The sequence below is a fragment of the Sinocyclocheilus grahami genome, unplaced genomic scaffold, assembly GCF_001515645.1.
Source record: "Sinocyclocheilus grahami isolate Dianchi unplaced genomic scaffold, SAMN03320097.WGS_v1.1 scaffold1130.1, whole genome shotgun sequence".
Taxonomy (NCBI): domain Eukaryota; kingdom Metazoa; phylum Chordata; class Actinopteri; order Cypriniformes; family Cyprinidae; genus Sinocyclocheilus; species Sinocyclocheilus grahami.
The window spans coordinates 111,871-128,222 of NW_015506309.1; the positions used below are offsets into that span (position 1 = coordinate 111,871).

Genomic DNA, 16,352 nt, shown 5'->3' on the forward strand with positions numbered 1-16,352 from the left:
ATGACTGGGCTATGTCAAGTTCTGCTAAATTCATTGTCAATTAAAATCAAGTGAATGAAATACAAGAATGAATCGGATACACACAGAATGAGAGAACCCAATAAAACTACTGCTGTAACCAATAAATTAACATAAGCCTAGGTCTAACCATAGTTAAACCGGATAAAAGTAAACAGTAGAGCCTAAGAGCCAGCAGTGGCTTGAGGCTCAGCCTGTGTTTGGATGTACAGTACTAAATCAGCCATCTTCAGCCAGAGGTAACATTCAGTATCGACCTCTGCCACTGCCAGATAATAAATGTCCAATAAAACCTGACGAATAATAAATAATTTTAAGACATGCAATATAATCCTCTGAGCAATAATCAAATAATTTAATATTTCCTTAGTGTATCCCACAATCACAGGACACTGTCATATAGGTATCATTTTGTAATACTGACAGTAATGCAGTTTTATGGATCTAGCTTTAGATATAAACAAATACGGATTCAAACTTCCCTTGCTGCAATCCTTGAACAATCTCAATGCAGATGACATGAACGGATGAAAACTTGAGTGGTGGAGACGAGCTAGGAAGCTCGAAGATTACGGCAAGAATGGCAACAGGCCTTACTGTAATACCAGTGACTGCACAGATTCACCCTCAGAGCCAGCGAGCAGTTGGTGGTGGGACGATCCTGGCAGTTTTCATCTGGTGAAGCAATGATGGAGTTAAAATTCATGTTATTTATGATTTCTCTGGATCTATAGCACATATTTAGTTTTTATAATATGTAAAATTACAGTCAGAAGGCAATGCTTCAAGGTGCATATTTCATATTTAAGGGATAGTTAACCCAAAAATTTAAATTATGTCATCATGAATCACCTCCATGTTGCTCCAGACATGTATAACACTATAAATATAATAAATGCAATAACAAGGACTGGACAAAAGGCATAATGATGACATATGACACCAATTGACACTGGTTCTCTCAAGTCTTGAGACCAAAAATGAAACTATATTATAATAATGATATCTATGTATATAAAATAGTTGTGTATGTTTATATGTGTGTTTATATGTATATATGTGTGTGTGTGTGTGTGTGTGTTTATATATGTGTGTGTGTGTGTTTATATATGTGTGTGTGTATGTTTCTATATGTGTTGTGTGTGTGTGTTTATATGTGTGTGTGTGTGTAATGTGTGCGCGTTTTTGTGACAAATGAGGATAAATTTGTATAATGACAAAGGTATGACATAGGTATTACAAGGAGAAGGTGACTTTTCAGGACATTACCCCATGTACCCACTTTTCAAAACACTTATAAATCACACAGAATGGAGTGTATTGAAAATCTGAAATAGCACAAAGTTTCCTGTAAGGGGTAGGTTTAGGGGTAGGGTTGGTGTAGGGCAATAGAATATACGGTCTGTACAGTATAAAAACCATTACGCCTATGGGATGTCCTCACTTTTCAAAACGCTTATAAATCACACAGAATGGAGTGCATTTATAAATAACTGTAAAAATAACAGCATACAGATTTAAAACAATGTGAAAGTGAGAAAATAATGACAGAACTTTGGCACACCTGGAGGTTCGGTGGGACAGGGCTGGAGTGCACAGGTCTGCTTGTTAACAGGTTTGGTCAAAGGGTCGCATCCACGAACAAGCTCTCTTCCCTGATAACACTTCACATCTCTCATTCGCACACCAACACCACAAGTCTTGGTGCACTGAAACCCAGTTTAGTACAAGCAAGGAGAAAGAACAGTCAGTTACACTTGAACTTGGGAACCTTCACTGGAGAGAGAGAGGCTCAAGAAGAAAATTAGCTGTAAACTCACTTAGCTTACTGTAATTGCCTACATGGGCAACTGTCTGACAGACACAAATCACCATCATAAATTGAATACATGTTTAAATGTTTCACCTCAGACCATGGTGTTGTGTACCACTTGAAGCAAGGCCTCTCAAAGCAGGTGTCCTCGTCTACTGGTCGCTTGCTGCCGTCACATTCCTCATCCTCGTGGATCTGGACCTTCCCACCCGTGATGCTGACACACAGCACGGTCCTTCTTTTCACACCGCGTCCACATGTCGTGTTGCACTGGGAGGCAGAAGACAAAGATTACTGGAGAAATATTGACAAATCATTCATTTTCCAAACATAAGTGTCATCTTCACCCTCTCCCAGTCTTGGGCCAGCCAGTGTGGAGGGCATTCGTTGTCTCCACAGGGGTGAATGGCCAGAGGTTTGTTCTCAGGTGAGCACTGAGACTCAGGTACCACTCGGCCCTCTGGTGTTTTGCAGTACACATGCCGCACTGTTTTTCCATGCCCACAGATGCCTGAACACTGAGTAGAAATTGAAGAAGAACATTTTTAACATTTGAAATGTTAAATGTGTCTTGCCTCTGATCTTATTATGACAGTCACTATTCAAATAAAATGCTTTACATTAGAGCCTAACCAGGCACATTTGTTGGTCTACACTGAAAGTAAAAGGAGTGATGTGATGCAATCACACCTAATCAGAATCACATTGGATATTAATAGGTAAATTCACCCAAAAATTACAATTTTGTCATAATGTATTTAGTCCTAAACCTGTATGACTTTCTTTCTTCTGTGAAACACAAAATAAGATATTTTGAGAAATGTTTTTTGCCCATTCAATGGAAGTCAATGGACTCCAATGTTGTTTACTTCTTTAAAATATCTTCTTTTGTGTTTTGTCTTTTGCAGAAAAATATGGGTTTAAACAGAATTCTCATTTTTGGGTGGATAATCCCTTTAAGTTATGTGGAGAGTGATTTTGGACCAATGAGATTCCACTGTATCAAGAGCGGATGCTGTGAGCTCCAATGCTTAAACTGTTAGTTTACATGAAACTAAAACTTTATATATATAACATTTGTTACTTTAAATAAAATAAAGATGAGCAGAAGTAAATCAAAGTGAAAAAAGCATATAAATAAAATCAAATTTAAAATATGAACAAAAACTATATTAGTATATTAATGATAAAATAACACAGTAAAATAACACTGAGTTAAACTCTGCTCAACTTCGCAGTTGCTGTCGCTCATCACCAACAGTGTTACAGATTTTTAAACTGTCAAAGATAACGTGTGTGCATTTCAAATCGTGACAGTGTTCCCATCTCACCGGTCCCCACTCAGACGCTGTCCATTGGCGCTCACATGGAGGGCCGGAGCAGTTTTTGGTAGATGCTGGGCGAGTTGCCTCATCACATGCATGGGTTTCATCTGAGCATCTGACCTCTCGAGTAATCAGACCCCTGCGACCACATTTAGCTGGACACTATACAACCAACACAACAATATAAAATGTAGCTTTGTTCCTCTTGTTTTAAAAATAAATGTAATAAATCTATTGTTTATGCTTCAAATGAGACAAAAAAAACTGCCAATGCAGTAAGGCCCTAATTCAACACAAACAATTCTCATATTACACAGTTTTGCTACTCATATAAATTGAACTTGTTAAAATTATGTTTGGGCATTTTTACTGGACAAGAAAAAACACTGATTAAAATGTTTTTATTTATTTGTTTTTATTTATTTATTTGCAGTGTATGGAGGTTATAATGAAGAGTTTACTAAATGTGCTCTTAACCTACCTCTGACCACTCAGCTACCTCCCACTGAGGGCCACAAGTGGGGCTTTTACAGGACCGGCGCTCTGGGGGGCGCTCTAGTTGTGCCTCTATACAGAGGTCACTGTACACTGAGCTGTCTAGGCCGGGAGCCAGCATCTTCCAGCAACGCACGAGGCGAAACTGGAAACCTTCTCCACAGGTCCGAGAACACTCACTCCAGCTGCTTGCCTCCCATCTACACATAAATACCACAGTAAGAGTTTTGTGCCTAACCCTAACCCTAACCCTAACCCATATATAAACACATACATAAAATAACACGAAAGCGAAATGCATACGTTACATGCTAGAACAATCCTCACTGGTTCTGACGTATTACACACGCACAACTGAGCTTCTGTGTTTACCATATGTGATGTGCTATGCATGTGTGTCAATCATTGTTTAGATGTAAATAAAAGCCTAAACTGAATCTGTTCATCATAAGAAGCGGTCATATCTCTTCACGAGACTTGAATTAAACCACTTGATTTATCCGGATTCATTTTACGATGCCTTTATGACGTTTTTGGATCATCTGAGTTTTCTGTATGTCAATTGCAGCACACGCACCTGGGCTGGCATTCTCTGCCAATGCAGAAATCATGAACTGGCTCTGGTCGAGTCAAAGCGTCACAATAAACATCATCCACTTCAATGCCATCATACCGCACACACATGGCAAGTGATTTCGACACACCTATTTGAGGAAAAAAATCATTGTATAAAGGACTCCCCACATTAACAAACATGGTTATGAGGAATGTTTATGTGTGGATGTTTGCATGCACAGTGACTATTAAGTTACAATGCCTTGATTACCTATTGAGCAGGTCACACTGCAGGGCTCCTGTGAGGACAACTTCCAGCGGTACAAGTCAGCAGTGCTCAGTTTGTTCTTCTGAAGGAGTCTTTGGTTATTCCTGCAGCAAAGAAAACAGAGCATCTCAGACTAGGCCACAGTTCAGCCACCTGCACTGTATATTAGGCAGACCGTTCACGTTTGTTGATGCCGAGACACCAACTGACACTCCAGTCATAAAACCACTGACATTTTTACCATTCCTGGTCACACTCATTACCTTAATGTCAAGGCTGGAGAACAGCACATTCTCTCAACCAGACAGGAGCAAATAAAATTTGTTCCTCGTGATAAATTCCTGGGATTTATCTGATGCGACAAGCTTAGTCTGTACCTGAGTGATCGATGGCACTTTTTTCCCACAAATAACAAAACATCTTGAATTATGTTTCTCAGAAAGTCCGTCTTCCTTACATTCAGGCCTTCTCTTCTTCTCCCCACCTGGAATCTTTCTCTTCTGCTTCGGATATGAGTAAGGGCATTTCATGAGATGTTCTTTATGATCTCTGGCAGAGGGGCTGGTAATGCAGTGTTTGGACGTGGCGGAGGGAACCCAGCATGAATTATAAATATGATGGAATGCAATCCCGCCAGTCTCTGCTTGGCCGTCTCCCCTCGGCGCTCTTTGAATGTCTCAGAGAACATTAACAAACAAAAAAAACCAAGCCAGAGCTTGAGTCTGCAGTACATTCCATTCTCCCATGAGCAGGGCTGTCCCACCCGAGCCTGTCCAGCACAGCTTTGGCATGCCAGGGTGGAGGGCTAAGACTCCTAACATTTGAAACTGCTCAAAGAGCCAACTGAAAAAAGATATCAACTGGTTCATTGTATGGAAGACTTTGGCATGATCTTGATGTTAGAATTGGAGTTTTGATGACTCATCCTGCATTACACAGAATTGTATCCAATCAAATGCCCTCTAGAATGAGAATGCGCCTCTCATTAACACCACTGACCAGAAAGTAGCACATTATGCTTAATTGTGATATAATTAAAGCCTATTGACCGTTTTTTTTTATTGAATTATTAAAATATTACAAATAAAATAATTATTATAAAATACAACACAGTTCAAAAGTTTGGGGTCAAAAAGATTTTTTGAAAGAAAATTAATACTTTTATTCAGCAAGGATGCATTAAGTTGATCCAAGTAAAGACATTTATAATGTTACAAAAGATTTATATTTCAAATTAATATTATTAAATTAAATAATTAAATTATTATTATCTTCTGATCCTTGTATTGATCAAAAGATACTGAAATAAATATCACAGTTTCTACAAAAATATTAGGTAGCACTATAAACAGTGTTGTCAACACTGATAATAATAAGAAATGTTTCTTGAGCACCAAAGATTTCTGAAGGATCATGTGACAGTGAAAACTGGAGAAATGACTTTTAAAAAATTCTGCTTCACATCATAGGAATAAATGTAATTTTACAATATATGAAAATAGAAAACAGTTATTTGAATTGTAATGGTATTTCAGAAAATGTACTGCGTTTTTGACCAAATGAATGCCTTGGTAAGCACAAGATAGATAAGACAAAAATCTTACCAACCCCAAACTTACTCGACACGTACATGATCACGTTTACCTGGTGCGATTGCTGCGATTGCGTAAAAGGGACGTAACAGTTCTGTTTAGGAGCAGGAAGTCCCCCGTGTCATTTCGCCGGTGCCCAAGGGTGAACTCAAGCAGTGAGCCATTAAGACCCGCTTGCTCAAGACTGCTGTAGTCTAACTCCAGAGGGCCTTCAGAGGACAAGCCATCTCTATGAGTAAGAAGCTGATTGGTCGAGATGTTGACAAGGACACCATCAGAGCCAATCCGCTCTCCCAGCAGCACTCTCCAGATGAGGTTTTCAGAGTTTACTATGTCCTCTGCAGGTCTGCCTGGTGTAGCAGGTGCTACACCAGGGGCTCCTACTCCACTGGGCCAGCTGCAGTTCCCCTCTTTTAAAACAAAGAAGGTTTGATTCATTAAAGAAAAGATAGAATAATTTATTCTCTGAAGAATAAATTAATTTTGCTTGAGAGCTGTACCTGTTAAGGTACATCTGAAATAGATCCTAAAAACGTGCTCAGTACCAAACCAAAACAAAGTCTGGGTTTTAAACGGATCCCTGCAGATCACTGCAATCATAGCAACTCATTTAAGATTACAACTAAATTTTTGTTGTGAATGCTCTATATAGTTCCGAAATTCAAAGGGTAAGGTTGTATCATAGACTATAATGCAATACAGGGGCACAGCCTTCATCAGGACACCCAACCTCATTTATAATCATTAATGTCAGAGAGACAGCAAACACGAATGGCCGTAATTTTATAACTTCGGTGGAGGGAAAATGTCAGGCATTTTTCACCCTTTCTAGCTAATCTTTGTTTTGGCTGATGTATTATAAAGAACTCCATAGGGCCAGTGGAAAGAGGCCTTTTAACTCAATGATTATTGCCCAGTGAGCCATGCACTCTCTCTGTGTTGTCTACTCTCCACTTACTTCAGATACAGTGAAAGCATATGGTGGCAAAAATTAGTTTTTTTTTCCTTTAATAAAAAGGTCACAGTAAACTTTTTTTATTGTTTAAGTCCTCTTTCATTGTTTAATTTGTTTAACAGGTAGGGTATGACATGGGAAGATGACCCCTTAGGAATAATGTGCATTTCCTGGTAAATTGTACCATATTTAGAGATGAGTTGAGTACGTACATGATGATGATACATCATCTGATATATTATTAAATTACTTTTTATTCAGCAAAAATATCCTGTCAAATATCCTGCAAAATGAATCACGGTTTCCACAAAAATATTAAGCAACAATGCAAAGCAGTTTTCAACACTGATAATAATAAACTATGTTTCTTGAGCAGCAAATCAGCATATTAGAATGATTTCTGAAGGATCATGTGACACTGAAGACTGGAGTAATGATGCTGAAAATAGGAATAAATGAAGGTACTATATTTGGTGTTTTTTCCCCCTAATTGTCTTTTATATTTATATCTTTAAGAAAATTTAATAATTGTATTATCTTCATTATTCATCATAACCTTTAAGCTAATTGAGCAGAATCATTCAATTTGAATTCAAAGCCTAACAGCCTTGAATTAAAAATATATAAATAATAGAATTATATAGTTCTAGTTTAGATCTATTAGATTTATTCCATTTTAATATATTTACATAAAAACATTTAATACAATCTCAAATTTGATTCCTCATGATATGAAACCCAATAATGCCAATAAATTAAATTATTGGAGCTACATTAAGGTACTTTTTCCAGAAATGTATTGACAAAACAGAGCAGATGTATAGACAAAAACGGATATTTACCTGTATACTGGACTTGTGTGTTAGCATCCTGCTCACAATTAATATTCGCCGTCTCATACACTTCATTCGTTTCCTGGCCAGGCTTTTGTCCTTCCACAGCCCGTGGTCCAGTGGTCTGTACCTGGTTTCCCTCCATCTCAGGGACTGTCTTATCATGTATGCTCTCATTATGGTGCAAAACACTCCCAATCTCCACAGACACCAGACTGGATCCTCCTTGGGGGCCTGTGTAAATGGGGGGCTGGGACACAGAAGCCATAGAGTCCCTCATCACTGTGTACTCGTAGGTGATATAAGGATTTTGGCCGTTTTGGTTCCAGACCTTTGAGAGAAACGACAGTGACATGTCTATTAAGAGACAATTAAGATAAATATGTTATGATAATATCTAATTTTACACTTGATGGGAAACAAACATTCTGGACTACTCTTTCCCAGAGTTAATATTTATGGTGCACAAAATCATGGCAATAAAAGGGCACCGAGGTTGAAAAATGTCCAGAATACAATATTTCACTTTTCATCCTACATTCGTCCGATAAACCCAGATTTAAGTGAAATACTTGAGTCATTCTTCCTGGGACAATGCATCAGAATATTATGCAGAGTGAACCATTAGACCTTTGGCCTGCACTAAGTCAAAGCCATGGTTAGCCAGCCAGTGAGATTACCCATGAGCCCTTGGCGGCGAAGAGAGGACCACGGCTACAGTACCAGAACATTGATGGGCTGATCGATGGGCCCTTTTGCCACGATGTACTCGATCCCCGTCTCATACACATCAGTAGGCCGCCGGTATTTGAAAATGGTCCCTGCTGCATGGAAGTTCTGAGGGGTGTCCACTTTATATGCACCATTGAAGAAAAAGTTTCCTGCTTGGTCAGTCACCGCTGGAAAATAACAAGGGTGAGATATAGTGATGGGAAGATTGGATGATTTTATTGATTCACTCGTCTGCTCTCATTCAGCAAAATGAACTAATCTTTATTCAAGTCATTTCTTTCATTTGAGCAGAGTTAAAATACATATTTACAATACAAATTACATATTCAATAGCCAAATTCCCCCAAATACATCCACCAATGCAATCTTTGATCAAAAAAATATTCCCAATTACAAAATCATTTGAATGCAGCCAAAGATAAACTATGAGAAACATAAATTATTAATTTGTCACAAATCGTTCATGAACCAACCATCATTGGTAAATGTCAAGCATGTAGATAAAGCCTGTGTTTTGTATATATACTTTGAATTAGCTTCTATTTTTTTGTTTTCAGTTTTCATTTAATGTTAGTTCATTATTTTAGTCAGTTTTTATGTCCTTTTTTGTTTTTGTTTTTTATTTCTATTTAGCTTTAATTTTTTTTTTCAGTTTAGTTATTTTAGTACTTCAACTATCAACAATAACACTGATTACAAGGGCAATTATTGTGGGTTTCAATGCACAGATTTGTGCCCCATGTCATGGAAAATGCTTGATATTGCAGATGAAATATTAAGTATGGTCATACTCTGAAAGTCTAAAACACAGTGTAAGCCGTTCAAAGGTTTGCTCACCCAGGATATCTGCAGACTTCTTCCTCTCTATAATCTGGATGTCCCATGATCCTTCTGGGATTTGAGTTATGAAAGAATAGCCTTCGAAGAAAGTTCACTTAATTAGAATTCTGGTTCCTTGATGAATTTACTAAGAACCATTGAATATGAATGCCATTCTACTAAACTGACATTACCTAAACTAGAAGCCCCCCGGCGAAAGTTCCCAGTAATACGAGTGCAGCTGCTCCCATCTCCCTGACATACACCGCACTTATCCAAAGTGTTGGGGGAGAAGAGGACACCATCACATCCAATGGGCTGCAAAGTTACACATCAGCTTATAAGTTTAGATCACATGCCTGAGAAAAGTCATACGAGGATAGATCTTATAGCAATATAAGCTACTTACTTCACATCTCCCGTTTACACACACGCCCCTGTAGTTGCTGTACTTGCAAGACGTTCCATCACGTGCAGGTACCATCAACTGTCTTTGACCATCAGAGGTGGTGCAGTGCAAGTCACATGGATTGCTGGAGATATGAACGTAGTCATCTACAGGAATATAAACAGAGTTCATTGTTTTAATGTAAATGATACCTTCACAGCACAGCTTCATTAAATAAAACCGTTAATACCGGGATAGAGAGGTTTCCAGTGGTAATTTTTTCCATTGTAAACCTGAGAGTTGAATGACCAGCACTGCTCTTCTCTGAAGCTCCTTCCCGTAGAAGGACATTCCTGTAATTCACAGAAAGACATTCAGTTGAACATAACGGAATCTTGCTTTACAGTCTATTTGGTTGCAATAGATATTAAAACGGACTAACTGCACACTGTCACACAACTCCAACCTCCTTATCAAGTTTGCGGATGACACGACTGTAGTGGGTCTCATTAGCAACAGAGATGAGACAAACTACAGGAGCGAGGTGAGCCGCCTGGCCGGGTGGTGCAGTGACAACAATCTCTCTCTGAATGTGGAGAAGACGAAGGAGATTGTTGTTGACTTCAGGAGAGTGCGCACTCAGCATGCTCCTCTGACCGTCAATGGTGTGACTGTGGAGAGGGTGAGCAGCACCAAGTTCCTGGGTGTGCACATCACAGAGGATCTCTCCTGGACTGACAACACCGCAGCACTGGCCAAGAAAGCACAGCAGCATCTCTACTTCCTCCGCAAACTGAGAAGAGCCAGAGCCCCGGCCCCCATCATGTGCACCTTCTACAGAGGCACCATCGAGAGCAGAGCAAATTATGCATGCATAAATAGTAAGCCTCAGGTGGAGTGGAACGTGAGGCTCGTTGTCAAGTCAGGCATCTGGGATGCATTTCTGTTGGACTGTCCAAATGCACTGTGTGTGTGGTGTGTGTGTGTGTGTGTGTGTGTGTGTGTGAGTGAGGAAAGGAAAGACAGATACTGTGAGCTGACCTTTGCATTGCAGAGATGATACTTTTTTGCATTGCCTGTGCACGTCATGTTGTCTTTACCGATTGTTGTTTTCTTTCTTTGGAAGAAATAGTTTTAGTTTAGAATACAACAGGACATTTATTACACTCACAAATGTTTTTCCCGATACCTAATAAAATAATTTATGTTGAAGAATTAGAATTGGTTCAAGGAAGATTTTTTTCAGAATGTAATAGAAAAGTGGTACAAAAACATTGAATTTGAGTGGGCTAACTTACTGTATGGAAGGCCAAAAAAATCATGCTAGAATAAATCATAATGATGACATAAAAAGTTGAAATTCTGAGATAAGAAGTCAAAATTAAAAAAAAAAGTTGGATACAAGTATGACATAAGTGACATTTTTGTCATAATTATTAAGTAAGTAAATTATAAGTATCTCACAATTTTTTTCAGAATGTAATAGAAAAGTGGTACAAAAACATTGAATTTGAGTGGGCTAACTTACTGTATGGAAGCCCAAAAAAATCATGCTAGAATAAATCATAATGATGACATAAAAAGTTGAAATTCTGAGATAAGAAGTCAAAATTAAAAAAAAAAGTTGGATACAAGTATGACATAAGTGACATTTTTGTCATAATTATTAAGTAAGTAAATTATAAGTATCTCACAATATGATTTAGTATGCCATAAATTGGACATTTTATATCATAGTTATGACTTAGTATGTCATAAATAAGAATTTTTATCTTATATTTATTTAATTTAAACTTTATATAATTATGACTTTTTATCTCATAATTATGTCTTTGTACAGCATGTCACAAAAATGACTGTTCATGTTTTGATAATTACAAAATTTTTATCTCATAATTTACTAAGTATGTCATAAATGTGACTTTTTTTCTCCTAATTATGACTTAATATGTCAGAATTTTGACTATTTATCTCATAATTTTACCTTTTCATAATTACTTACTAAAGCATGAATTTTTTGTTATGTGGTGGAATGGGGATTTCATACTAACTAGCAAGCATATTGCTGTGTTTTGCAGGTGGAGTGGTGTCAACGAAACCTTGTGCAAACATTTCTCATATCAAATTTATCTTGCAGTTAAATCTTACCGCCATTGTATACAGTAACAGATTGTTTTTATAATAGCTTTAGAAAATGTATTAGAAAATGTAATATGTGCAGCGAATGTTTTGTGTGAAAGCCTCTGACCTTTGCTGTAGACAGTGTCTCTCCTGTGACATGACTCCTCCTCCACAGGTACGAGTGCAGGCGGTCCATTTTGTCCACTCTCCCCACCAGTAGGTGATCACTTCCAGCCCGTCCTCTAGACTGTTAGAGGCAACACCCTCTTCCTTTGGCAAATAAAGAGTTCATTTAGAAAATCAACATCGGAGGCCAACATCTATGCTAAGAGCATGCTATAACATTTCTTATATTTTTAATCTTTGAAATAGAGTATTGCAATATATACCGCAAAAAAACAGTGTTTCTTGTTAACATAAATCTAATGAGAAGTGGGTTTTGATTTATCATAAAAATAAAAAATAAAAAAAACAAATTTACAAACCTGTCCTCTACTTGAGAGATTACCCAGAGACAGAGCCAGCGTTACAAGACCAAGCAGCACCAGACTGCTCTCCACATACTGGGCCCTTGACCAGATCCTCATCCTGTAGGGAATGAATATTTGGAGAAAAGAAACTGAATAATCTCTCTGAAAAGAGGTATGATTATGGTAGTTCTTTACAGATATAAGCACAAGGGAGCTTCAGTTCATGTCATGTTCTAAGGATATCTTTGAATGGATGACAGTGAGTGTAGACTATACTATAGAAACCTTTATTTTTAAGAGTGTAGATAAGACACGACCAAAGAAAATTAGGTGAAAATCCTGTTCTTTTTAGATGCATTTTTTTTATTAAACCAAGCTAAATTGCTGTTGAGTTTGACACTATTTACTTTGATGTATAAAAAAGAGGACATTTTGCTAAATATCTCTTTTGACTTGACAAAAATTAAGTCTTTCATATATTGTTTGTTTCAAGTTAAATGAGGCGAGTAGATGCTTTTTTGATTTGGGTGAAGCAAAAATTTTACAAATAGCAATTTTTTTGCACTGAAAATACACTTGGCTTAAAAAATATTAGTTTGCATGGGCATGACATTTTTGTTGCCAGGAACACATGAAATACAGTGACAGAAAGTATGAGATTCTCTAGCTTGTATTTCAAGTGACCAGTGATGCAACAACTTACATGCACATAGCTGCATTCAAATATATAACCACCATTAAAAAAATCACCAAATCACACAAAGTTCTCCAGTTCTCCTGCATCTCATGTCTCCTCATCAGACCTGCACCTCCAATTAGGTAGGCTCCTTTAAAGTAAGCAAACTGATTGTCTCACTCTGTTTGCAGTCTGGCTTTTTCCTGGCACTAAATATTGGTGACAGGTGTCTTAAACTACCAACTGGAGCACCTGGACTTCATTATCCACCCTAGACACATGCAGCTGGAGCACTGCCAGCTCGCCAAACACTCGTCTCCAACAGACCACGCAGCAAGGCTGTTACGGGCGAGACAGACCTTACTCTTCTGAGCTACCCAGACCACGAAAGAGAGTAAACACAGGCTAGCCCCCTTCCCCCCTCCCCTGGGGCCTCCGCTCAAGGAAAGAGGGGTGTTTTTCTTTCCCTGGCAGCAGACAGAAAGACCGCAGGGCCGTTCCCCATTTGGGGGCGCATGCCCTGTCTATGAGCTGGAAGCAGACTCATCTTTCACTGGAAGAGCTTCTGGTCACAGGGACCAGACGCAAGGATTCCTCAGTTCTCTGCAGACTTCTCATGTCCACCGCCTTCAAGTGGAAAATCAGTGTTGCAGCTTCCTACCAAACAGGTGAAGGATACAAACCCACAGCAGGAGGACAGTTAAGACGAGGTCAAGCATGCAAGCGCTGAGAAACCAGTGTCATAACACAAATTTATCCAGATGAAACTGAAAAATTGAGAGCAGATAATCAATAAAAAAAACATTAAATTTACATTTATGAATTTGGCAGATACTTTTATCTGTCAAAGGGATTTCAAGCTATGGATTTGATCCTTTACCTTATTCATTTAGACATTTTTCTGACTCATCCTATATTGATACTACTGATATTATAACTGATATTACTTTCATACCTTTATCTACCTTATTTTTTAATGTGGAAAAAAGCTGTTTCCCATGAATGTTTGAGTCTGCTGATTTATTAGTATTTATTATAGGTAAATTAGAAAAATAACGTGCAATAAACTGTAAACTATTTGCGCTACAAACCAATTTTCACTCAGAAATTGCTAGTAAATTTCACAATTACAAAGATATGGCAAGTAACCAGAAATATGTATTTTCTTGTAAAACATACATCAATAATCTTTGTTTTATTTACTTAGATTTTTTTTTACAGTTTACCAAGCAACATCAAATGCATAATGAACTAAAATCGCTAAAATAAATAGATGTAGCTGACACCAGAATCCTTAGTTGCTCTCTGGATTACACAGCTGTCTGGAATACTTGATTCTGATTGGTTAATTGCATTAGCAGTCAGATATTTCCTAATATTCAAGTCAAATTTAAGAAAAATTGTAGCGCTCCAAATAGAAAAAAATAAATAAATAAATCATTTTACTTCAGGTGTAATTCACCTCATCCATGGCAATACTATATATCATTCCAATTTTCTGGCTAACTTTCATGTCTGTGGTATCACACCACAGACTCACTCTTTATGGTTTCAAACAAATGCAGATAGTTATCAACTCTAGTGAATATGACCTTGGAAAACGTAAGTGTTTACATTACTGTAATACTTTTACAGTGCTCATCTTGTTGCTAAGCAAATTGTTTTGTATATTGTAATGGACAGTAATTTTTGGAGACTATACATCAAATTATAAAATAATTTAAAAGTAATCAAGATAATGTACATTCATTATCACAAAGAAGTAAATAGATGAAATAGAAAACTTACTTTAGAATTGTTTAACTTGCTTCCAGAGCCCCGCACATGACATGCAAAAGAAAAAATAGATCCCATGGCGATGAATTAAGAATTCATTCCTCCTTTTTAGTTAAATCATGGCCACTTTGTACAATTTCATTCCCTTGTTTTAAATAATTTAAATCATGAGAAATAATTCTTAATTCATGGCCACAATATCTTAACAATAACAATATCTTAATTAAAACAAGGGAACAAAATTATACAAAGTGGCCACAAATTAATTAAAACGGAGGAACAAATTCTTAATTCATTGCCAAAATATCTCTTTATTTTTCGCATGTCATATGCGGGGCTCTTTACTTTCTAGAGGCACCATCTTTCTCATTTAGTTGCTTTGACTCCTGTCCACACTTGAACTGCTCGCTGATTTCTTGTGGTTCTCCTCTTCCATTTATCATCCATGGTGATTTATTTAGGTGAGTAGCAATTTTTAAGATTAATATGAAATTCAATTTCCTCTTGACTTACCTTGTCAAAACCACACATTCATTTTCTTGGGACTTTTCAAGTGGACACTTCAAAACATGACTTAATATAGCTAACTATATATATTAACATACGTATAACTTTTAATAACCAACAGTATGGCCTCACTGCAAAGCACCCCCACCACGCCACTTCTCCCCTGCCCCTCTGGAGGTCTGTGCACACCACTGCTGCAAAGCACCCTTTCTATGTATTTATACAGAAGTTATTATTAAATAAATGTACCAAGAACATTTTCTACTTTGTATTTAAAGCAAGTATCAGCTGTTCTCTGCTGCTGGAACCAAAGAATAACCCCCCCCCCCCCAGGTGACTATTACTGTCACTTTAATCCAGCTCTTTGCTTCAGCAGAGCAGTTAACACTGTTTGTTTGGGTTTGTGGAACAAGTGTCTAGTCTGCTTGGCTTCCAATACTCTTTCCCAAAACATTCGGCACGATTCAGCAAAATGGACACACTAACACACACAGTCAGTCCCACAGTAATTATTTGCCCTTACCTGCAGTCCAGGGGCAGTGTTGGAGCTGAGTGCTGCTTGGACAGTGTGGGTGGTGCTGGTGGTGGTGCAGTGGTGGTTTCTAATGGTGTGCTCTGAGGATGTGCCTTCTAAAGAGGGTAAGGTGTGCTCCTGCATCCCTCCTCTCCCCCTTCCTCCCTTCCTCTCCTCCTCCCTCCCGCTTTCTTTCCTTCAGTCCCAGCAGGAAGAGAGTGGCAGCGTTTGGGAACGCCTACGTGAAAACACTTTCCCGGCTGGTGCCAAGCTCATGGGCTGCCGCTGCGGTGTGGTGGAGCGGAGCCACAGTGCCACAGACTCAGCCAAGCTGCTGTCTACTGGTCTCCGCTCACAGACAGACAGGGAGGAAATTGTCATTTCCCACAGAGAAGCCCCCACTGTACCCCTCCTCATCACATCAGTCCATTCACCCTCCACACACACACACACACTTTGTCTAAGCCAGAACATCCTCTCTTGTGTTTCACGCTG

At 38.2% G+C, this 16,352-nt stretch overlaps 1 pseudogene; it reads right to left on the reverse strand.

Moving 5' to 3' along the window:
• Positions 1-566: 566 nt before the first annotated feature.
• On the reverse strand, positions 567-16,133 carry LOC107567132 (ADAMTS-like protein 2; annotated as a pseudogene).
• Positions 16,134-16,352: the final 219 nt, after the last annotated feature.